We start from the raw sequence: 24,577 nt of genomic DNA on the forward strand, positions 1-24,577 counted from the left end.
TACTTCATTCTTATATTTAACTAACTGCAGTGAACAAAAAGGCAATTGACAACAGTACCACCATCTTCACTTTGCCATAATTGTAAATTCCAACTTTGGATAAAATACTTTTTTTAACAATGTGAAATTACACATTTTATAATTTGGCTCTCTTAATTGAGAGGATGGTGCCATACTTACTGGGAATCCTGATTCCAGAAGCAAGCACAGCAAGACATAAAAGGGAAAAGGAAAAAATAACAGTGAGAACTCTAAAAAGATGAGATTAATCACACCAAACGAACATTACAAAGTATTGGGAGAAAACTAGTAACCCTCTTTTGCAAAACATCTTAATTACCACAAATTTCTGCCTTTGCACAGGAAAGAGTACCGTAATGTCCAAGAGAAATACAAGATGATCCCACAAACTGGATTAATGAGGAAGAAAATATTACAATTCTTATCGATGAAATGCTGAAATCACCTAAAAGTTGCCCTGAATTTCTGATGTTGCATTTTCAATTACTATATACACCACATATTTAGCGAGTCTAACTTTTTGTGAATCGGTACTACCCAACAATTTAGCAGGTAGTTAAATTTGCAGTTGCGGAGTGCATTACTGAACAGAGAAATGTATTCACATTCATGTTGGGATCAGAGTTAACATTTTCATGTGTTTTTACATTTGTGAATACCACCCAACTCGCAGAATTTGCAAAAACAAAAAACTGGCGAAATAATTATACAGTACAAGAATGCACTGTGTTTTGGATGACTAGTTACTCTAGGTCAAATGTATCTTCACCTAATCAGGATTATTTGTGGTAATTCACAAATGAGGGTTACTAACTATGTAACATATTCAAATTAGATAATTACATGTTAGATAAATAAATATGCATACATATAATTTGCAGTTGCATGTGATAAAATGCCAGTGCAGCAGCACATAAATTTGTGATCAATATGGCAATATTTTGGTGCATGGTGGAAGCATAATAATTCTGATTAACATAATGTGCAATTGCAATGTCATACAATTATACAATTACTGGTATATCACAGATAATAATATCATGGGATATTATCTATGAAATTATCATAGAATTTCTTTGACCACAAACTTGAGCAACAAAATATGTCAGGTCAATTCCAAGGATTCTGGTGATTCAGCCAATACTGTTCAAATAAAACTTCATTCAGTAAACTAACTGCTGTTGGATTCTTGAAATAACACTGTCTATACCGTCTTAAAAATAAAACAAAAAGACTATGATAATATCTAAGTTCACATAAGCAGAGCATGAGTATAAGTGTACAAAGAAAATGTTACATATTAAAATTTGAAAAGCCATATCATAATTTATATATCATATCAAATATATCAAAGCACGTTTGATATGCAGCAACAGAGGTGTTACAACTACACATATTCAGGGCCATATAAAATTGTTTCATATGCTTTTGACTTACAAGATGCAAAGAAAAAAAAAGCAATGCAATCACAGTTCTAGGTATTCATATAGCTGCAAACTTTGTATTTTAAAGGTGCAAACTACATCATAGCATTCCATAAAGAGCTACAATACACAATTTATACTAGTACTTTATTCACAAGGCAAGGGTAAAAAACAAGATTTAAAAATCCAATATCACAAGTGGTTCGACTGGATAGGATACTGGGGAGTGCAAGACATTTCAACAGCACATTTGTTGCATTCTATTGTCTACAATTCTTTTTAAAAAAAGAAGAAAATTAGCTGAAACAAAAATATGTAACAGTAGAGTGTGATCTTTTACTGCCATTAATCAGCAGTGATCAGGCTATTCAATGGGTAATATGTTTCATTTACAAGGCAAAGTTATGTAACGATAGCAATTAATATTTCATTTTCAATGAATAAAGCACCTCATTAAATCTTATTGTTGATAAGTTTATAAATCAAAATCCATCCACACAAAGTATCCTCTGCAGGCGCAGCCACTATCAGAATAACAAATGCATTTTGTCACGAAAAATTATATTCATAAGTTGTAATCTAATTTCAGATTTACCTTCCATCAATACGTGATGACACAAGAATGAATTTTGTAAGATAATGACATTTGTTCTAAAATAAGCTACAGTAATTTACTGATGACATCATACATGATTTCACATATGAACTAACAAATTAAAAGACCAAATTACAGGATTCCAGATGTGGCAGAATCTTTCCAATTTGAATCATTCGAGGAACTGTTAGTGCCATATAAGCAGAGTATAGGAACTATGCACAATCATTAGCATCTTATGAAATCAATTTCTTGGAGAACAAAACATAGCAATTCACGGTGGGACAAAACACACATCAAGCAAGATAATGTAAGTATAATCTGACTTACAAAATGTCCATAAAAGAAATAGGATGATGAATGAAAACAAATAACAAGTAAATTATCATTACCAAAAATTGACTGATTCAGTTTGGTGGGTAAATTTCACATTTGGCCTATCCTACAAAGAAGTGATTTTGACAACACCATCATTAAAAAATTAGGTTTACTTGTGCATACATTTTAAGACAATTACAAATTCAAGAAATCATGCTATAACAATATGTCTTTGTGATTAACCCGTTGAGGAAGAGTTCCAAGGAAGAATACTAGGGAAGGTGTCTATGGGAAATGCGTGTTGTAGCAAAATCAGTCTGTCCTCAATGGGTTAATACAATAGCAATTTCTAATATTCAAATGCAATAAAATGCATCCTTGCACACAGACTTTCCACAGTGGTTTGTACACTTGCAGTCACAGAAACATATTAAATGCAGTTATATCATTTCAGCTATAAAACTGGTAAAAACATAAAATATTCTCATAAGAAAAGAACTCTTTTATAAATAAACATTGGCTGTAATACTACATATATCACAATCAAATCATTTAAACTGATATCTGACCAATTTTGTTTTTACTTAGATAGAAGATGAAAACACAGATATATCATATTACATTATAGGCAACCAATTACAACATGTCCCAGTTAATATTGCAGACATCTAAGCTAGGAATACAAAACCAAATTAAAGGTATTATTTACCATTTGCAGATGAAATAAAAACCTAGCTCTAGTGCTTCAAAATACTTTTAAAATGTGAGTTAGGGATACAAACAACTAATATAAAAATGTTGATCAGTATAATCAATGTTAAGTATTGTTGGATATACAAAATGCGAACAATTCAGCTATAAAACAAAATTGTTTCTAGAATAATCATCTACAGTTATGGTTCATTGAGAAAGATATAGATATCTCCTTATAGGTAAGGCTTTATTGCAAAATGTTCTTATGGTAGGATGTTTTGTAATACAACTGACCTACATAATATGCATGAAATGTGATAACTCGAACATTTTTAAAATGGTAAACAATGCCTTTAAAGTGATTCTGCTGTAAAGATTGTAATGTGGTATTTGCAAAGATGCAATGATTTGACACCGGAACTACCTCCTGTCCAAATTGTAAAGATAATGTAAACGCTTTGAATTTGAGCATCTTCTGTTTGATAAGACATGTTTAACTGACCAACTGTAATCTTATTGTCTTCCTAGTTTGACTGCATGCAACTTCAAAGTCAATTTAAAAAAGAAAAGAAAAATTTTGTCTCATGGCATGCTTCTTTCTGGTTTCCCTTGCTGGTTTTTTTGAAATGTAGTGGGATATGCATTGTCACTGAAGTAATTCAACCAGAGGGTGGAGAATTACACACTGTAAATGATGGAAATGGGTGACATATTCTTCTGACAATTGCTTGTTGGGCTAGTATGGAAATTCCCACAATGAAGTGTGATTCTAATGAAATCAATTCAAGACAGATAAATTCATGAAATAGACCATCAGTATTTTGTATATTTACATGGAATACTTTGTAACTTGATAGAAAACAACAACAACAACAACAACAACAAACTCTAAAAATCCGCCCTCCCCACCATTTGTGCAACCAGAAAGAAAGAATTTCAAAGGGATGTTTTCCTCCCTATAAAAAGTAAATGCCTCCATGAAATATTGTGGCATACAAAAATGAATGATGACAATGTCATGTTTCATTACAGGTAGCTATGCCATTTTGACCATAAATTACGGACTGTTTGGAAAAAATGACTTAACCACAGCATATGAAGGCACAAGACAGAGGAAACACTGCCCATTCCAATAATCCGTAGCATGTGTGGATAGGTAGGGGTGCAGAAATGATAAATTTTGATGTTTTCTAGATGGTATTGGCACCGAGAATAAACAAGGATGGGGTGTAATGTCTTCCTGGAGGTAGAGGGAGTGGCACCTTTGACCTCCAAAATGAAGTAACTTTGCCCACTTCCTCTTTGTCACTGTGATTTGTGATACCAAGAGGATAGCTTTAAATATTGGGGCGTGTACCAATTGTCAAGAGTGATAAACTTTCATCCACTGCATCCCCTGAGTATTTTTTTTTTAAATCCAAGCCCTTTGAATTTTCTCAGAGGAACCCTAAAACAAATCCTTCATTCCATAAAAAAAAAAAAAAAAAAAAAAATCGATAAATATGCGCGTTTCTTTGTAAATGCATGCCATTTCTCCCAAAGTCACTAACAGCATCCCATTCTGAAAACTTTGGGGTCACACTCGCATCCACATTCACTGTCATATTCTCGACTTCACGTCACAATTCTATCTGGCACTTCAACAGTCTGTATCTCTTTCTTTCTTTCTTTCCTTCCTTCCATCTCCATCTTCCACTTCACTCTCATCCTTCTTTCCCTTGCTCTTCGTTCACTCTCAGATCTCTCCAAAAAACTATTCGCTGTCTGAATCGGGCAGCCCCAAGTTGGGATGCAGTCAATCTCTGACCTTTGGAGGCACTCCGAAAATGCCCAGCGTAAACAGGGCGGCATCTGGAGGACCATCCTTCCCCGGCCACCAGTTTGAGAATCTTCCCCTCCGACAAGTCGAGGGGATTTGCTGCGGATTTGCGCTAAAAGCTAGCCCGCCTGTCAAACCAAACTCACTCTGTCTTCAGGGAGACATAACCCCCTTTTCATAGGTGGTGGTATATATATATAGCCCAAAAAAAGAAAAGAAAAAGAAAAAGAATTATTCTTTCTTTCGCTACAAATGAGCACGGAATAGTGGTGGGTGTATATGGAAAACGAGGGCAAAAAATGTATTCAGAATATTGTGAAAATGACTGATGAAAAATCTGAAATCTGACTTTCTTTTTTCCAAAGTAATATTTCGCTCTGACAAGGCACATACAGAGGTGAAAATACTGTATTTTTTTAGGAAGGTTTAAAAAAAAATCTGTCATATTTTTACAAGGTCTGTAAAGGCCCCAGGAAAATAGACCCCCCTAATTTTTTGGAAGTCTCTAGAATGGTATACATAGAGAAATTTACCCTCATAAGTTTATTCCACCCACCCCTGAAATCAGAATGGAGCTCACCCAGTTTCTTCAAATTCTAAGAAAACTGACTCCATCCCGATGGATGTGGTTTTGAGCCCCACACATTCATTCCCGCATCCATTGTGACTGGACGTCATTTTCTCTTCTTTCAGGTAAGAAATCTGACTTTTATTCCTGTTAAATTATTTTGTAAACCATTCCCTTTGACTGGTAAATTTGGGTAAATTACATGATATTTAGTGTGTTGTAGTTAAATTGCAGGGTTCCTCCTTCAGAAAGAGAGGAATTCAGATCACAAATGGTGTTCTCAGTGAAGTTATTGAATAGTTATTCATTAGTGTTAATACCGGATATGATTGCTTGATTATGATGTGGTAGTGGTTATATGAATTTGAGTGTTTGTGTCATTATTATATTTCTGTAGTGATTTAAATCGCTTTCATTATGAAAAATGTATAATTGCTACTTAAGCTGATTTAGTTTCGGATTAAGTACTGCTAGTGTGAGTGTGAACAAGCCATAGGCTGCGCAATCCAGTGTAGAAGGATGAGCAGAGCAGTCAGTGTAAACACTCTGCTAGGTGGTGCGCCGCACCAGAGTCCATTGACCTTAGACTATCTTGGGAATGACTGCAAAGTCACTGATATTTATTTCATTTCTGAGTGGAAAACCCAAATGCCTGAACGAGTGTACAAATTGTGAATACATGGATACTATGGATGATGTTAACAGAGCAGTATTGTAGCATTGTCGTATTGTACAAAATAGAAACAGCGAGAAGTAAAATAGTGTACATATCTAGAGTGTACATGTAGAATAGAGATAGAGATGGAGGGTCTGTGTGAACACAGTTTGGATGACTCACAGCAACCTCCACGCCTTATCGGCCAGAGCGCTGACCACTATCTCTCTGGACGGTGTGTTTATAGTTGTGGTCAGTACCTCTCTCACTTTCTCAGCTCCTCAGCTCCTCACTTTTTGCCAGTTCCTCACTTTGGTATAAAGAAATTAAAAAGAAATCATTCAGGGATCGTCCCCAAAGTTTGGTCCGCAGAGCGACTGTCGTGAAATTCCCGAAATACTTTCGCTTTTGCCTGACGGCAGGGATCATCTCAAATGTTGTTAAAGTTTATATTGTAAAAGATTTTACAGAAGCGGTTGTGTAATATCAGAGGAGAAAAATACAGAAACGAGCAGGAAAGAGAGAGAAAACCTGGCTTTTAGAGGAACAAAGGAAAACTAAAGAAGTTTAGATTTGTTTGCAATGTACTGAGATGACTAGTTTTCCTTCTTGCTTTTAAAACAATACTTGCCAAAGAAGTGAATGCATTCCAGGTTTAGGTTTATTTAATCATTTGCATTTCAATTCATTGATACAAGCAGAGAATAATTAAAGGATATGTAGTTGCATTTATTGGATTAAATCATTAACATATTAAATGACTGGTTAAGGTTAGGCTAGATTGCTTTATTAAAGGAGAATTTTACAGTTAATCATGTTTACTGCGAAGGAACAAAAAGATTGATTGTTATGAGTAAGTGTTATAATTAACCTTTGATTTTAGAGAATTGTTGAGGTATAAATCAAGCATCATATTGAGCAAGGTAAATTATCAATTATACTGATGAAGAATTAGGTATTCATATCAGCATATTTGCATGTGTCATTCACATTGCGTTGATGAGAAGGAGTGATTGATAATTATTTTGATTGCTATTAATATGATCATTGAAATTCAGTATGATTTATACTGAGAATAAAGACACACATTCATTCCCGCATCCATTGTGACTGGACGTCATTTTCTCTTCTTTCAGTTTACCTATGTTCCGTCAACCCCCGCCGGAGTGGGGTAACAATTTGGCGACCCTGCCAGGACAGCAATACTCATGCTGTCTAGCGACACGAACCAGTAACCCCGACACGCTGGAGACGACCCGATGGTCACGTTAAACTGAGGAGGGTGGAAGCCAGAAGCTGAGCAGCAAGGACCGGGATACGAAACTCGTCATTAGTCGACTGACCAGTTGGGAAGGGACTCCAAGGTTAAGTGTAAAGTGAGTCAAGCCCCAGAGCTGAGGAAAATGGCAAGTTTTGAAGAAGTTCAACTCGAGGTCGTCAAGGAGCTGTATCAGCTGGAGGCACCCGCCCTTCTGCAGTTAGCAGGTCAGCTTTCGTTGGCCACGACTGAGGGACAGACCCGTGGTATAGTTTTACGGCTGATCAGGGACCACGTCGAGGAAATGAGTGATGATGCAGCAGGCATGGTGGTCCTTCAGGGACTGCTCACTGGCCTCAAGGAAAAGGAAAAGGAAGCTTCACCACCATCCCCTGCAAGCCTCCCTTCGTCCGCCACACAGATACCGCCAGAGAGCCCCAAACCAGAAACCACCTGTAAGGAGAATCGAGTGGACCCCGCCCCAACTACATATGCACCACCGATCTACCGAAAAGAGCTACGAATTGCGGGCCAGATCGGTGATGCAAATCAGAAGGATCGCCTCACCTTCTCTAGTCTCCACCACCAGATGCAGGCTGCCCTGGTGAAGGGCTACTCTGAAAGTGAGGTGGTGGAGGCCGTCCTAAAGGCGATCAACCCTGGCCTGAAGCTTCGCTCTTACCTTGAAAACTACCCCAGCCTCACTTTGGATACGCTGAAGGTAGTATTAAAATCACACTACCAGGAAAAGGATGCCACAGAGCTTTATCAGGAGCTCTCCCAGTTGACGAAAGGACGCCAAGAGACCCCGCAGAGCTTCATCATGCGAGCCTTGGACTTAAGGCAGCGGATTGTCCGGGCGTCAGCAGAGACAACTGAGGGATTGCATTACGACGAGGCCTTAGTGAAAAAGATGTTCCTGCATACGATCATCACTGGGCTAGAGAGCGACACCATTCGACAGGACCTAAAACTCCACCTTGACTCTGACATTACGGACGAGGCACTCCTTGGGCACGTTGACACTGCAACGTCCTTGGAAATGAAAAGGAAACAAAAGTACAATGCCAAACCCAGTGCTCGTCTCACGGCGATTGCTGAGGATGAGCTGGAAAAACCACACAAGAAGTCGACAGAAGCCAGGCAGGATCCTGTGAATGCCCTGGCTGCACAGGTGGCTGACCTTAAGGCCTGTGTCCTCGCACTGCACAACAAAGTGGAGAATTCTACCAGGTCCAAGGATAATGCACCAAGCCAAACCACCACCAGACCAAGGGGGTGCATGAAATGCCGTAGCGAGGGAGTTGGAGACAGGTGCCGCCACTGTTTCAAGTGTGGTGGTGACAACCACATTGCCCGAGGATGTAGGTCAACGCCTCCAACAAACCAGACCCAGGGAAACGGGAACAGGGCACCCCGGGGGGACCAGGAGTAGCCCTCAACCAAGTAGCGTCCCCACTTAAGCCTAAACCAGACCCGAAGTCGCAACATCGAACCCTCCCCGACAATCTCTCACCCAGGCAGCACCAGAAGCTCGTAAGCTTAGTGGGCGAAAGGTGTCTGGTCCAATGTACCCTCAACGACCACCCAACCCAAGCCCTCTGGGACACGGGCGCACAGGTGTCTGTCCTGAGTGAACACTTTCTCCAAGACCACCTCCCTAATGCACCACTACGTCCGATCAATGAACTGACCCAGACTGAACTGACCTTGAGAGCGGCCAACGGCACAGTCATCCCATACACTGGCTGGGTGGACATACTTCTGACGCTTGCTGCTGATGAGCAGAAGGAACATGAAATCAAGGTGCCGTTCCTAATAACTAAGGACAATGTGACTGAGCCCATAATAGGCTACAACGCAATCCGAGAGATTGTTTCATCAGTACCCAACCAGCGAGTAGCTCACATCACCAGCGTCCTTGAGAAATCATTTCCGAACCGAATGCAGTCACCAGAGATGCTTGTCGGAACTCTTAGGGCAGACCACCCAGACGAAATGTGTCATGTGAGGCTTGGACGGTCCAGCATGAAGATTCCAAAGAAGCAAGGGATTGTACTGACACTAAGGGCCAGAACTGGGCCAATCGTGGAGGACACCCTTGTACTGTTCGAGCCGGATGTGAATCCCACTTGGCCTGAGGGACTCGACATAGACGACTGTCTCATTCAGGTCTCCCAAGGAAAATCCAGCCGCATCAACATCCCTGTGTATAACAACACTGACAAACCTATTACCCTCCCTAAACACACCTCGCTAGGGCAACTACTACAAGTCCGATCAGTGTTGCCCGGACCTACTATACCACCTGACAACCTAGCCACCAAACAGGATTTCACTCTGTCAGAAGTTACAGCCTCCACCGGGGAGACAAAGGAGAAGTTTTCCCTTGATCATCTATCTGACCAGGAGAAGGCAGCAGTGGAAAGCTTGCTTGAGCAAGAAAGTGCAAGTTTTTCCAAAGATGAAAAGGACATGGGCTCTATCCCTGGGCTGCAAATGAAGATCCACCTGACAGACAATGACCCCGTCCAAAGAACATACCAATCCATACCCCGACCACTGTACCAGGAAGTAAGGTTATACCTTCAAGACCTTCTGGATAGAGGCTGGATCACCCGGTCCGAATCACCTTATGCCTCCCCGGTAGTCTGTGTAAGGAAAAAGGATGGAAGCTTACGCCTTTGCATAGACTACCGGGAGCTAAATAAGAAGACCATCCCCGACCGTCAGCCTATCCCCAGAATGCAGGATTTGCTGGATAGCTTAGGAGGCAACCGATGGTTCACCACATTGGATCAGGGGAAGGCGTACCACCAAGGGTACATGTCTGTGGAAAGCCAACCCCTGACAGCCTTTGTAACCCCTTGGGGGTTGCATGAGTGGAAACGGATCCCCTTCGGTTTAAAGAATGCCCCAGCAGCCTACCAGAGGTGCATGGAGACCATGCTTGAAGGTTTGAACCACAACATCTGTGAAGTCTACCTCGATGATATCATCGTGTACAGTAAAACCTTCGAGGAGCACATCCAACACCTACGCACTGTCCTGCAACGCCTTCGACAACATGGCGCCAAACTGAAACCGGCAAAGTGCAGTCTATTCCAGAAGGAAGTGAAATTCCTTGGCCGGATCATTTCAGCTGAAGGTTACAGAGCTGACCCGGTTGAGACTGACGCCTTGAAATCCCTCAAAGACCAGACCCCAAAGACTGTGGGCGACCTCCGGAAGCTTCTCGGACTCACGGGATACTATCGACGATACCTCCAAGACTACGCTAAAAGAGCCAAACCGCTGTATGCTCTACTGAAACAGGAGAACCTACCATCCACTCAAAACCAAGCTCAGAAAAGGAAGGGGCCCAAGCCCGTACCAAGGGGGAAAAGGAAGGGCCAAGCTCCATCCAGCACAAAAATCAGCTGGACGACCACCCACCAGAAGATAATCGACAGCTTCATCGATGATCTTCTCAACCCCCCAATCATGACCTACCCCGATTTTGATGCACCGTTCGTCCTTCACACCGATGCGTCTCAAGAGGGGTTAGGTGCCGTGCTTTACCAAGAACAAGATGGCATCCTTCGAGTGATTGCTTACGGGTCCAGGACTCTAACCCCAGCAGAGAGGAACTACTACCTCCACTCTGGAAAGTTGGAGTTTCTGGCCCTTAAATGGGCCATAACCGAACACTTTCGACACTACTTGCTGTATGCCAAGAGCTTTGTGGTGTACACGGATAACAATCCATTGACGTATATCCTGTCTACTGCAAAGCTCAACGCAACGGGACACCGCTGGGTAGGAGAACTAGCAGACTTCAACTTTGAGATCCGGTATCGCCCAGGAAAGAAGAATGGGGATGCAGATGCTCTTTCTAGGATGCCATTAGATCTCAATAAGGCTGACCAGGTTTTCTCAGAGAAAACATCTCCAGACTTGATCCAGGCTGTCATCCAGGGTGTGCAGGTGGCCTGTGATGAGGACTTCGCCTTGATCCAGTCTCTGGCGGTGGATGTTAGTGCAGCTGAGATGGATGCAGCGGTAGGAGACCTTGGAACCCTCAGTCCAAGTACCATCCTACAGGCACAGAAAGAAGATCCATCACTTGCTAGGTGCCTGTACTACAAAAACAGGGGAACATGGCCTAAACCACATGAAAGACACGGCGACACAAAGGAGACCACGGCATTGCTGCATGAGTGGAGAAAGCTCTCAGTAGGAGAGGACGGCATCTTGCGCCGCGTGACCCCAACCAAGACACAACTGGTTGTTCCACCAAAATGGAGGCCACTAGTCTGCCAGGAGCTCCACAACAAGATGGGACATTTGGCAGCTGAGCGAACCCTAGATCTCGCACGAGAGCGATTCTACTGGCCCCGCATGGAGCGCTACATAGAATCCTACATTGCCGAGCAATGCTCCTGTCGTGCGAGTAAGAAACCTGCACGGATCCCCAGAGCCCCAATGCAGAGCATCACTTCAACTGAACCCTTCGACCTGGTCAGCATAGACTTCCTCCATCTGGAGCGCTGTAAGGGTGGATACGAGTATCTCCTGGTGGTCATGGACCATTTCACCAGGTTTGCTCAGGTGTACCCAACAACCAACAAGGCGGGAAGGACAGCAGCAGAAAAGATCTTTAACGACTTCATTCTCCGGTACGGGTACCCGAAGAGGCTACACCATGACCAGGGCCGCGAGTTTGAAAATAACCTCTTTGCTCGCCTTCAACAACTCAGTGGCATCACACCCTCCCATACCACCCCATACCACCCACAAGGGAATGGGCAAGTGGAGAGGTTCAATAGGACACTACTCTCCATGCTCAGGACTCTGACCCAAACCCAAAAAGATGACTGGAAGAACCATGTAAACAAGGTGGTTCACGCCTACAACAATACAAAACACGAAGCTACAGGTTACTCACCCCACTTCCTCCTCTTCGGCAGAACCCCCAGGCTACCAATTGATTTGGCCCTTGGTACTCATCCAGGACCCAAGCACGAGACTAAAGACATCGGCGAGTACGTGAAGCGATGGAAAGAACGGATGGAAGAGGCCTATGAGCTGGCACGGCAAAGCTCTAAGAAACTGGCCGAAAGAGGAAAGAAGTACTACGACCGCAAAGGAGTGCCCAGTACAACCCTAAGCCCAGGTGATCGGGTGCTGATCAAGAACTGCTCTCCCAAGAAGGGACCGGATAAGCTCCGGCCATACTTCGAGAACCAGGTCTTCATCGTTGTTAAGAAGAAAGGAGACCTTCCAGTGTATGATGTCCGTCCAGAGAGTGGAGATGGTCGCAACCGCACCTTGCATCGCAATCTCCTCTTCCCCTGTGGCACATTTATTGGGGACGAGGTTATCCCGGCCACCAATGGGACAAACGCAAGCCACAGACAAGCTAAAACTAGAACCCCCAAACCAAGGCAGGCAGAGGCTACGGGCACCTTGGACCGCGACGATGATGACAGCTCTGATGATGAAATGTACATCCAGGCAGACTACCCAGCCCACCAGTACAGGTCAGCAGACGCTCAGAGGGACCCAGTCTGGTATCCGCCAACAGCCCAGACCCATGATGGATCACCAGTTAACCCTGATGTTCTGCTACAGGAGGACGTGCCCAATCCGCCCCCTGAAGGTGATGGAATTGCACCAAACGATCAAGCTGGGCTAAGAACCGCACCGGAACCTGAACTGGTAAATGAGCAGCAGTGTCTGGCAGATGCAGAACCCCAGCCTGAACTGGGTGCAGAACAACCAGCTATAGATGTTCCTGCTGACGACCAACAACGACCTGATGACGTAACCCCTCCAGCAGATGATAGACGGCCCAGGCGAGAGAGGCATCCTCCAAACACGTTTGGGTACCACAGTCTGGGCACGCCAGACCCATACTGTATGCCCAACCAAGCCAATGAGATCCAAGCCCAATATCGTCAGCAACCAGCCATGATGGGATGGCCAAATGTGACTGCACCACCATGGCTCTACCCTCCAGCACGGTTTCCTCCCCTCAGCATGATATCCAACGTACATCATGCATATGCCCCGCAGAACCAGCCCTACCCTTTACATCCAGGCTTCTACGAGAGTGGACAGCACCGGCAACAACCATGGCAGGAGGTACCACATCAGCAGCTGATGGCAACCCCTGGTATGATCCCTCCATTTGCACACTAACCGCTTACGGTGAACATTGGGAAATAAAGTGATCCTTACATAATAATAGTGGAAACGAGGTTAGATTGAACACTGCGCAGTGAGAGTATGATATTGTGTTGCTATTGCCACAGACATAGACAGTTGTGAAGACCTCATTTCATTGGAAAATGACACTTAACGAATTGATAGCACCGGGAGTGTTGAACAACGTTGGTTTGCTTAGACCTGTCCTATCCCCTGGGGAAGCGCGCGCCCCAGTAGGATGGCAATCATGAACGGACCAGTTTGCCGGCTCATGTAGTTGTTCTTAAGATGTTCGTTAGTGTATCAAAGTGTAAAATGCTGACAAGGATATGAAAGAATTCCCAATGCCTGGGAGATGTCCCACTGTGTAGTGGTTAGAGGCATTGAAGAGTAAGAATACTTCAATTGTTAAGATACTGGTGAATTTGAATCAATGTCGTTAAGATAATGCGGAAATATGGGCTTGTAGCCCTGCATACGATCAGAAAGTTTTGTAAATAGAATATTACTGTAGCCCTGTATGTGATCAAAAGGTTTTGTAAATAGAACATCACTGAGAACATGCACCAAGTGGAATAACAGATCTTGTATATAAAGACATGTCAGGGACGACATTTGTTTTAGGAGGGGAAGGTGTAAAGGCCCCAGGAAAATAGACCCCCCTAATTTTTTGGAAGTCTCTAGAATGGTATACATAGAGAAATTTACCCTCATAAGTTTATTCCACCCACCCCTGAAATCAGAATGGAGCTCACCCAGTTTCTTCAAATTCTAAGAAAACTGACTCCATCCCGATGGATGTGGTTTTGAGCCCCACACATTCATTCCCGCATCCATTGTGACTGGACGTCATTTTCTCTTCTTTCAGGTAAGAAATCTGACTTTTATTCCTGTTAAATTATTTTGTAAACCATTCCCTTTGACTGGTAAATTTGGGTAAATTACATGATATTTAGTGTGTTGTAGTTAAATTGCAGGGTTCCTCCTTCAGAAAGAGAGGAATTCAGATCACAAATGGTGTTCTCAGTGAAGTTATTGAATAGTTATTCATTAGTGTTAATACCGGATATGATTGCTTGATTATGATGTGGTAGTGGTTATATGAATTTGAGTGTTTGTGTCATTATTATATTTCTGTAGTGATTTAAATCGCTTTCATTATGAAAAATGTATAATTGCTACTTAAGCTGATTTAGTTTCGGATTAAGTACTGCTAGTGTGAGTGTGAACAAGCCATAGGCTGCGCAATCCAGTGTAGAAGGATGAGCAGAGCAGTCAGTGTAAACACTCTGCTAGGTGGTGCGCCGCACCAGAGTCCATTGACCTTAGACTATCTTGGGAATGACTGCAAAGTCACTGATATTTATTTCATTTCTGAGTGGAAAACCCAAATGCCTGAACGAGTGTACAAATTGTGAATACATGGATACTATGGATGATGTTAACAGAGCAGTATTGTAGCATTGTCGTATTGTACAAAATAGAAACAGCGAGAAGTAAAATAGTGTACATATCTAGAGTGTACATGTAGAATAGAGATAGAGATGGAGGGTCTGTGTGAACACAGTTTGGATGACTCACAGCAACCTCCACGCCTTATCGGCCAGAGCGCTGACCACTATCTCTCTGGACGGTGTGTTTATAGTTGTGGTCAGTACCTCTCTCACTTTCTCAGCTCCTCAGCTCCTCACTTTTTGCCAGTTCCTCACTTTGGTATAAAGAAATTAAAAAGAAATCATTCAGGGATCGTCCCCAAAGTTTGGTCCGCAGAGCGACTGTCGTGAAATTCCCGAAATACTTTCGCTTTTGCCTGACAGCAGGGATCATCTCAAATGTTGTTAAAGTTTATATTGTAAAAGATTTTACAGAAGCGGTTGTGTAATATCAGAGGAGAAAAATACAGAAACGAGCAGGAAAGAGAGAGAAAACCTGGCTTTTAGAGGAACAAAGGAAAACTAAAGAAGTTTAGATTTGTTTGCAATGTACTGAGATGACTAGTTTTCCTTCTTGCTTTTAAAACAATACTTGCCAAAGAAGTGAATGCATTCCAGGTTTAGGTTTATTTAATCATTTGCATTTCAATTCATTGATACAAGCAGAGAATAATTAAAGGATATGTAGTTGCATTTATTGGATTAAATCATTAACATATTAAATGACTGGTTAAGGTTAGGCTAGATTGCTTTATTAAAGGAGAATTTTACAGTTAATCATGTTTACTGCGAAGGAACAAAAAGATTGATTGTTATGAGTAAGTGTTATAATTAACCTTTGATTTTAGAGAATTGTTGAGGTATAAATCAAGCATCATATTGAGCAAGGTAAATTATCAATTATACTGATGAAGAATTAGGTATTCATATCAGCATATTTGCATGTGTCATTCACATTGCGTTGATGAGAAGGAGTGATTGATAATTATTTTGATTGCTATTAATATGATCATTGAAATTCAGTATGATTTATACTGAGAATAAAGACACACATTCATTCCCGCATCCATTGTGACTGGACGTCATTTTCTCTTCTTTCAGTTTACCTATGTTCCGTCAACCCCCGCCGGAGTGGGGTAACAGGTCAATGCCTGACACATGTTTAAAAATGGAAGCTATAAACACACACCATTTCACACATACACCCAGTAAATGCCTAGGATTTTATGATGTTTTATTGAAGTGTTAATTATCTATTCTTGTTTGTTGTTCTTGTGAATCTGATGTGAGCATTTTTCAATTTGGTACACAGAGATTTCTAGTTGGTTGTCAAGCTTTGCATCTTTGCACTGTAAGTTTGAAAGTGATGTTATATGTCAAATACACAGCCCTCATCTGAAATCTTGGAATTTTCTGCAATACATCATCTCTTGCTGGCTATCATGTCATATGGACAAAATCAGTAGATACAAACATTGTAATTTGAATAAAATCAAGTGCAGCTTTGAGGGTTCAGTCTTTGACTAGTTTCCAAGAAATAGTGCAGTTTATTTGTATGACATTGTTGACATGATTCTTATGAATTTACTGCTCGTTTTACCTTTTTTTCCCCCCTGCTAAATATGCAGTTTGTTTGTGCATTCTGTGTCAGCATTCTCATGCCAAATGTTCACAAAGTCCATCGAAATCGAACATTATTCTGATACCAAAAACAGTTGAATTTGTGCTAAAAATCTAGTCTATGTGATCAGCAATTAGGGAGTCTTGAGCTGGTGGTAATATGATGTTGCTTTTACAGTTTGAATTGGTGTTGGGATGTGCTTAATACATAAGCATGTGCTGCTTTGTTTCATCGAGCTTTTCTTGCTTTCCATAGAAGCAGCTACAAAGCAATCAAGTAAGAGCCAGAAGGTGGTATGTCTCAAACTATCACATCCTTCTGTGTCTGACTGCAAAACAATGCATACATTGCTGAGCCAAGTTAAAGCACTAATGCACAGTGGCATTGCAGCTCAGATATTTTAACAGTGGTATTAAAGATACTTTATATTCTACCTTTGCTTGAAGTCCATGGATATATTGTTCATGCAGGGAACATAAACATACACAGAAGGTATGACGAAGTTTAGAACTTGTGGCATAATTGTGATGTAATCAGTTATGATTAACGAGCTGTAATCTGCACAGTGCAACTATAGGGGTGCCATGCGACATACATATGGCACAGTTTTGCTCAGCTGAGCTGAGATATGCTGATTAAATCTTGAGCCTTTCTGCAGTTTTGCGAATGTTTAACCATAGCTCTCTTACCTCAAACAAGTGAGGGCAGCAAACATAAGAAGTTATGCTGGGAAACACTTCCATCTGAACTATGGCACATCCTGGAGGATTAAACATGGCTGTTAAAACATTGAACACAAGCACAAAAAAAAAGAGGGAAAAAAAAAGATAAAAATGCAGCTTTTTTGCTTGCTTTGGCAAATGCAATACCTGATCTACCCCGCTTGCCTTTGCGTCCCGGGTTCCCATTAATTCCAGGGGGACCCATAACTCCTCGAGGACCAGGGGGGCCAGGGGGACCTGGAGAGGACAAAACAAAAAGGAGATAACAAGGTTATACATTAGCAGCCTTTTGCAAGGAATGAATGCACATATATTCTGATGTGAGATGCTATGATAACTAGAAAAAAGAAAAAAAAAAAGAAAAAAAAAAGATATTCTCACATGGTACAACATGCAACCTTTTGGAAAAGAATCGCAGAAACTAACAGGATGATGAAAACATGGTGGCACACATACCTGTCCGTTTCAATGAAATATCCATCATTTGCTTTCAAAATATAATATTGAAAATAAATCTAATGTGAATTTGATGGATACAAAAGAAGCGGTCTTACACTTTCACTGCTCCTTCCATTTTATATTGCATTTTCACTCTAGAAGCAATAGTCAATGTGTCACCAGATGTGATGTATGCTGATCAATATTGACACTGAGCAGAGTAGAAATGGTGTCATGGAAGTTAATTTCAGAGTCACATTACTCAGTTTTGCAAGTTCAACTTGGGATACCAGATCCTAACAATCAGATAGCTGGGTTGTTAATCATTTCCCTCATGACCCAAGGGAATCCAGCCAGGGGGGTTTGGTCTCTGTGAGGTCAAAGGTCATATGAGGTCAGGGCTTGGGTCAGCTGAGAACATTTCCAGAGCCATACTTGAGATAGGCCAAAGACAAGAGTCTTGAGCAGGCTTGATTAAATGCACATGAGTGATATGACAGCTCAACACAAATTTCACTAGTTAGCAACCACTTTGTGACTGCACAGCTCTCTTTCTCTTACTGACACCTGACACTAGAGGGCAGGCCATTACTCTCACTGCTCTGAGTGAAAGAACTGACTTCAGAAGTATTGCAGAGCTCTCTATAAAACAGATGTGCTTAATGCCATCTGAAATAAAGTGAGAGGAACGTTTCACTGACGCTGGATCGGGGACCCCTCATGAAAAGTACGCTACCAACAACGAAGGCCAAAAAGATACAGAGACCCGCACACAAGCACGTAGATGGCATCAATATTCGGCACACAAATTGTACGCCACAAAATCTATTAACAACACAACAACAACCATCTGAAATAACTGTCCATGTCATAGATCAAAAATATGTCATTGACGATCATGATACTAAGGTTCACTGTCCTGTTTATCGCAAATATGAGCAATCAAAGTTGCAATTCCTTCTCCTGTACAAAACAAAGACACATGGCAAAAGGAGGCCTTTAATGCTACAAATTGCCAGCCTCAAGCAATTAGCTCTGCCATTAACACTGGTATTTTGTGTCCATGCAATGTCAGTGGCATGTTGGGATGCTGGTCTTGAGAGACTTGATCAATACTGTCAAGTTCACTTCTGAAATGTCCCATTTCACACTTCCTAAAATGCAAAATTGTGCACATAAAATTTTGCTACATTCTCAGAAATAAAGATTCCAAGCACTAACTTTTTTTTCCCATACAAATTACAGCCATAAACTATGACTTTCCTGCACAGCTAACCTTGTAGAAATTGTAAATGTTGCATGTCACTACTCTGCAAGTAAAAGTCAGTGTTTCTATTACATCTGTCTTGGAGTATTGATGTGAACAGGGTGTCTAGGGTTCTCAGTCAGCTCCAAGTCCCCAGAGGGGGGAAAAGTTTTCTAAAACCACCAGAGAAGGGGTTGATGCAAATGAGACCAGAGATGGTTTACCTGCCCTGAAGACATTTTGACACAGCGTTGAGCACTCCCTGGCTCGCACCAGTTCCCCAGGGAGGAGACCAAAGGTGTTTATATGCCACTAATCATGTAAAACCTCTAGATGGCAGCATGCCTCCAGCAGGCCAGGGCTAGAACGCCCACCCAGAGCGAGAGCCGAGAGAACGCGATCCTGGCTGCCTCACAAATTGCAGCCAGCTTCTTTTGCTCATAAAGAATCTTTCCCTCACACAGTGTATGTGATCTTGACAAAGCAATCAATAGTAAATTCTTCTCCTTTGCGCTGTGCACAAGATTTAAAAATTACAAAAATACTTTGATAATATTCATATGATGTAAACTGACATATCTAAAAATTCTTAGTGGAAGAGTGGTGAGAAATATGATCAGCTTTCACGGACAAGATTTACGAATTTGCCAACCAATTAAACGATATGTTCTATACTTAAGTAGAGGGACATGCTGTAATTAAAGCTGAAAAAAAGAAGCCCCAAATACAATGGGTTAATTCTGAGAAAATTTGTTTGATCATTTTAGAGGGCTACTCATATAGTTAAAGGGTTTACCTACTAACAATGCACTGAAGGTTTTCAGCTCAAGCTGTCCTCAGCACTCTCTCTCTCTGTCTATCTATCTATTTGATTGCTCCAGATTGCTTCCGTAAGTTAACACATATTTCAGGAACACTTGCACATCCAACTACTAAACTTGAAAGCTAAGATGGGTCTACACTCTGCAACATACACAGCATTGTTGATACCATGCCGCAATCTCATCTTAAAATCTTAATTCAGTGCCAGAGCTGAAAAAAAAAAAAACCCAGAACAGAAACCCTTCTGCAAACAGTTATAAACTGCCTTTAAGTTAACTGTTAAACTAAAGGTGAAAAATTGTATTAATATTCCTTTGCCTCCCAGCAATGCAGCTGTGGCCAGAACACACGCAGCACTACCGGGAACACCAGGAGTTTGAAACTGTAGCCATTCTCTCCCAGTTACAGATTTCCACAGGGGCCATCTCCCAGAGATTTTCTTTTCTATTCCTTGCCTCAGGTTTCTTTCTTTTCTCTCTACCTCTGCAAAATAGGGTGTTGTTTGAAAAAGCACTTATAGTGGAAGGAATTCAGTCACCATGCTGAGCTGAGACTTCAGCTCATGTAAAATGAACCATCCCAGCAAGATGGAAATACAGGTGGCTAGAAAAGGCCAAAAATGATATTCATGTTGTCTGGATACCATGGTGGTTGAGAGTGAGGAAGGGAGAGAGACAGGGAGAGAGAGAGAGAGAGAGAGAGAAAGATATAGATAGAAGGACAGAGAGAAATGATCGTGGCTTTCCAGTTCAGAGTCAACTGGTTGTCCAGCACAAGGTCAGCATGCGTTTCTATGGAAACCAGTGGGCACGAGAGCGTCCTCAAGAGAGGTGGCAGTTTCTCCTGTGCACATATGCCCACTCCATAACACACAGTGCTAGTCACTGGAAGTGCATGGCATGTTCACCCCAGAGACTGTTCAGAGTCCCCTCATCTAGCACGCATCTAGCACAACTCTAGGAGGTTGTGCTAAACTTGCACTAGGCTGTCTTGTGCGATTTTTACCTCAGAGTCATCCCAGACTCACTGAGACACTTTGTGCCATGACCCTTTAAGAGTCGCCATCGTCTTGGTTGAACATGGAGCATCTCTTTTGAACACAAAACATCTCTCTTGAAACGTCTCTTGTGAATATGGAACATCTTTCGAAGGTTGTGCCTTGACTTGAGGGACTCTAAATGGGGTATAACTCTGCTGTCTCCTTCATCTCTGCTAACTCAGATCCTCAAGCTGAATGTTTTCCACCTTCCCTAACCTTTCCTGATTTCATCACACACAGCTCAGCATCAACAACTATGGTGGAATCAGAGCAGTTTTAGGGTCAAATCTGTAAGCTTATCCTGTTCTAACTGGTTCTAACTGATAGTATCAATGTCTTTCAAGAGCAGTTCTTGGAGACCTTCTGTGTGCAACATACTGGGCAATCCCTTGGTCAGCTCCCCCTATACAGAAGGTTCCTGGGAATGCACCCAGGGTCCAGGACTTGTCACATTGGAGGGTATTGAGGATACATGCCTGGTACACATTGAGATGAGTTTTCACCATCACATGCATCACGTGGTTGTTGTTCCTTACTCTCCTACTCAGCCTTGCTACGAAGACAGAGGTTTGTCAGGGCATTCAGAGGTTCCTGCATCAAGCTACAGGTTGCTGGCAATTCTTGGACCTCGGTAAATGAAGTGCGGTCAGTGATCCTGAGCTCCTTGCTGTATATGCTGATTGATGGGGTTGCAAGAACATCCAGACCAATAAAATTTGCTGTCTTTGTGATGATCACTGCCCAAACTCCTTACAAGGATCACTCATCCTGTTCTTCTGTTGCTTGAGATCACCTCCCATATAAAAGGTTTGACTGCATCAACTACAGAGAAGAGAATCTCTTGTAGACAATTAAGCAGACAGGGGTCTTGCCCTTGAGTTGTGTCAGTCTCATACTATCCCTATACAGACAGCTCGAGACCTTGCGCAGAATCCACACTAGCCATTTTCATTGTTAAAGAGGAAGCATTTACCAAGTCAAGTCTTGATTTATATGCCTCTCATCCTGATTTCTGAAGGGTTCTGATGTGGTGTTATCCAAGTTGACAGTTCTCCCTTGCTGTCACGAAAGAGGGTACTGATCCTGGACAACTACAACTATAGGGGGAGGGAACAGCTGATCTTCTCCAGTAGCTGGAATAGACCTCTTTTGCTCTTGAAATATCTTCTTCTTTTTTGCAAGTTCAGGAAATTATAGTTTCAGCAGTAATGATGATTGTAGTGCATTCTCCTTCACTGCCCATTTACTGTTACCACAGCTCTTCCATGGGACCCAAGGAATGTCATTACCCCAGCATCACTGGCTACTCATTTTCACTCCAGAGTCAAGAGGGACATCATTGATCATGGGGAAAATACCTTTTCTAAGAATGCAGGCACTGGGCAGGAATTGAACTGAGGACCTACTAGTCTAGGGGTCCATGGAATGCTCTCACTTGAACTCTCACTACATTGATGGATGCAGGAAAAGGGGAGATGTTTCGAGTTGCAAACATGCTGGAAAGATGATTAATGCAGAGCAAACGAGTGATGAGCACATCTCTACATCACTTGAACAGTACCTGGATATTGACTACCAACTCACACAGTATCATGTGACCAGATAACCGATCACAGCCCCCTTGGAGGATTCTTGCTTAAGATTTAGTAACCCTCAACCATGTCACGCAAGTCATAATTTTCCTCAGTGCGTGACAAATTCTCAAAACTCGGGCCTCGCACTGGGGTCATTAAACGTGCTACCCAGGAACTCTTGCACACCACTTAGCACTAGTTAATAAATCTGTAAGACCTGACCTTCCTAAAGACTCTACTAGCAGCAAGCCTAGACAAAATAAATACAGGTTTCATCCTCCCAGAAGGGCTTGAACTAGCAGGATTGATTATTTGGGGAATGTGAACATCTGTCTACAGAAACATACAAGTCATTCATCTAATGGTTGCAAGATTTTCTCCCTTGTCAAATGTTTCTTTTGATATATTTCTGTGCTTATATCACTTAAGCATATTGAATGGACAAATATGAAAACATTATAATGACAAAGCCACAATAACCCCCTAAAAGTTCATAGAGTCCCATTATGGTCAGGGTGTGACAGTCATCAATAGTATGACCCCTCTCGCTAATTTCTTGAATGAATGAATGAATGAATGAATGAACGAATGATAGATCTATTCCTCAACTCTAAAAATATGTGACCCATATGGGCATATTTCATGAGGGGACCTAAAGCATAATGTACAAACTTATTCAATCACAATAACTGGCAAGTGGAAAACTGGCAGCAGCATAATTGCTAATCATTGGTAGTACCTTTATATGTCAAAAGAACATGATTTCCTTGGTCACTACAGACACAATAAGCTGCATATGGACAGTACATTAAAAAATTGAATTGTATGGACTACATGGCAGAAGTAAACTTATAAACATGGTTATGAACATGTCAATACTTCTCATAAAATCTGGCATCTGATGTGCCTCATTAGCAAATGACCTTTAGGTCACCTTACATCGTATGTAGATGACAAATTGCACTATTTATTTCATCTCTTTACTTTATTACACTCGGATATGACACATATGCTCTGCTTGTGTAATGAAAGGCTTTAATGCATCCATCCCCTAACCCCCATGAATCTCCCACTTCAGATACAACTTTCACAAGTAGATGGATAAGAAGTTAGAATTTGATGACTATTAAATGGTGGTGTTTTTTTTTACCAAGTCATATTCAAATGCCGTCAAGTCCCAATAGGACAAAAACAGACTGAAGAAATTCAAAAGATTTTTTGACAATCTTTTGAGCACTGCACACAGTTTGAATTTGGTTTACGCCAAAATTGTCTCATATCATGTCTTTTGAAGTCATAAATCAAAGATGATATAAATGTACTTGATATGTTTATCATTTTTTTTTTTGGTTCAATATTGGAATCCTGCCTAACATAAAATGTTAAACATTATGGGGCATCTATCAATGACCTTCATTTTGGCACAGATGAACTTCTCGACAATAATGTGCAAAATATATATATTAAGTAGTAATCTAGATAGTGCACCTCCTTCATAATGACAATTTGTTTCTCCTGTAGCTTGTTATCAGTGTCCTATGAGATTTGAATGATTTACATGACAATCCTGATGATGATGATGATCTGGTCAAATTTCCAAGTCATATAGATTTCATTCCCTCCCCAAAGTCATCCTGTTTTTTTCTGATGGAAGAAGGAGATGGGGTTGTTGGAAACCTGAGAGTCACATAGTGAAGAAAGGGAAACATGATATGATACATCTCCACGCTTCTATCATAAAGTTGACTGGGCTCGGCAAAAATCTACTCAAGCAGAAAATTTCTGAGAGATTTATCATGCAGACATGCACACACTTAAACTTGGAATAACACCAGCAGGAGATATGAATTATGCACGCAACGTGACATGCGACAGTGGATATTTCATCTACTGGTTGACAATCGTCATAACCTAAATCAGTTTTTGCCATGCTGGGCAGCCATATATCTTTCCCCTGGCTACTGAGAGGCAAGAAGCATTATGCACAGCCTCGCCAGTACAGTTTATAAGAGGTCATTGCATTTGCTTGACAAAATATTTGTCTAGACAAGACAAAAAACTTGTAAATTCTGTTCTTTATGATTTCCCAGAGTTGTTTGAACCAGGCAGAAGAAACATGAGACAAAGCATGAAAACAAGTCT

The 24,577-nt window shown here is 41.5% G+C and overlaps 1 pseudogene; it reads right to left on the reverse strand.

The window, feature by feature from the left end:
* Positions 1 to 17,375: 17,375 nt before the first annotated feature.
* LOC140229157 (uncharacterized) overlaps positions 17,376 to 24,577 on the reverse strand; it is a 150,718-nt pseudogene continuing 143,516 nt past the window's right edge.

This window comes from Diadema setosum, chromosome 5, assembly GCF_964275005.1.
Source record: "Diadema setosum chromosome 5, eeDiaSeto1, whole genome shotgun sequence".
Classification (NCBI taxonomy): Eukaryota; Metazoa; Echinodermata; class Echinoidea; order Diadematoida; family Diadematidae; genus Diadema; species Diadema setosum.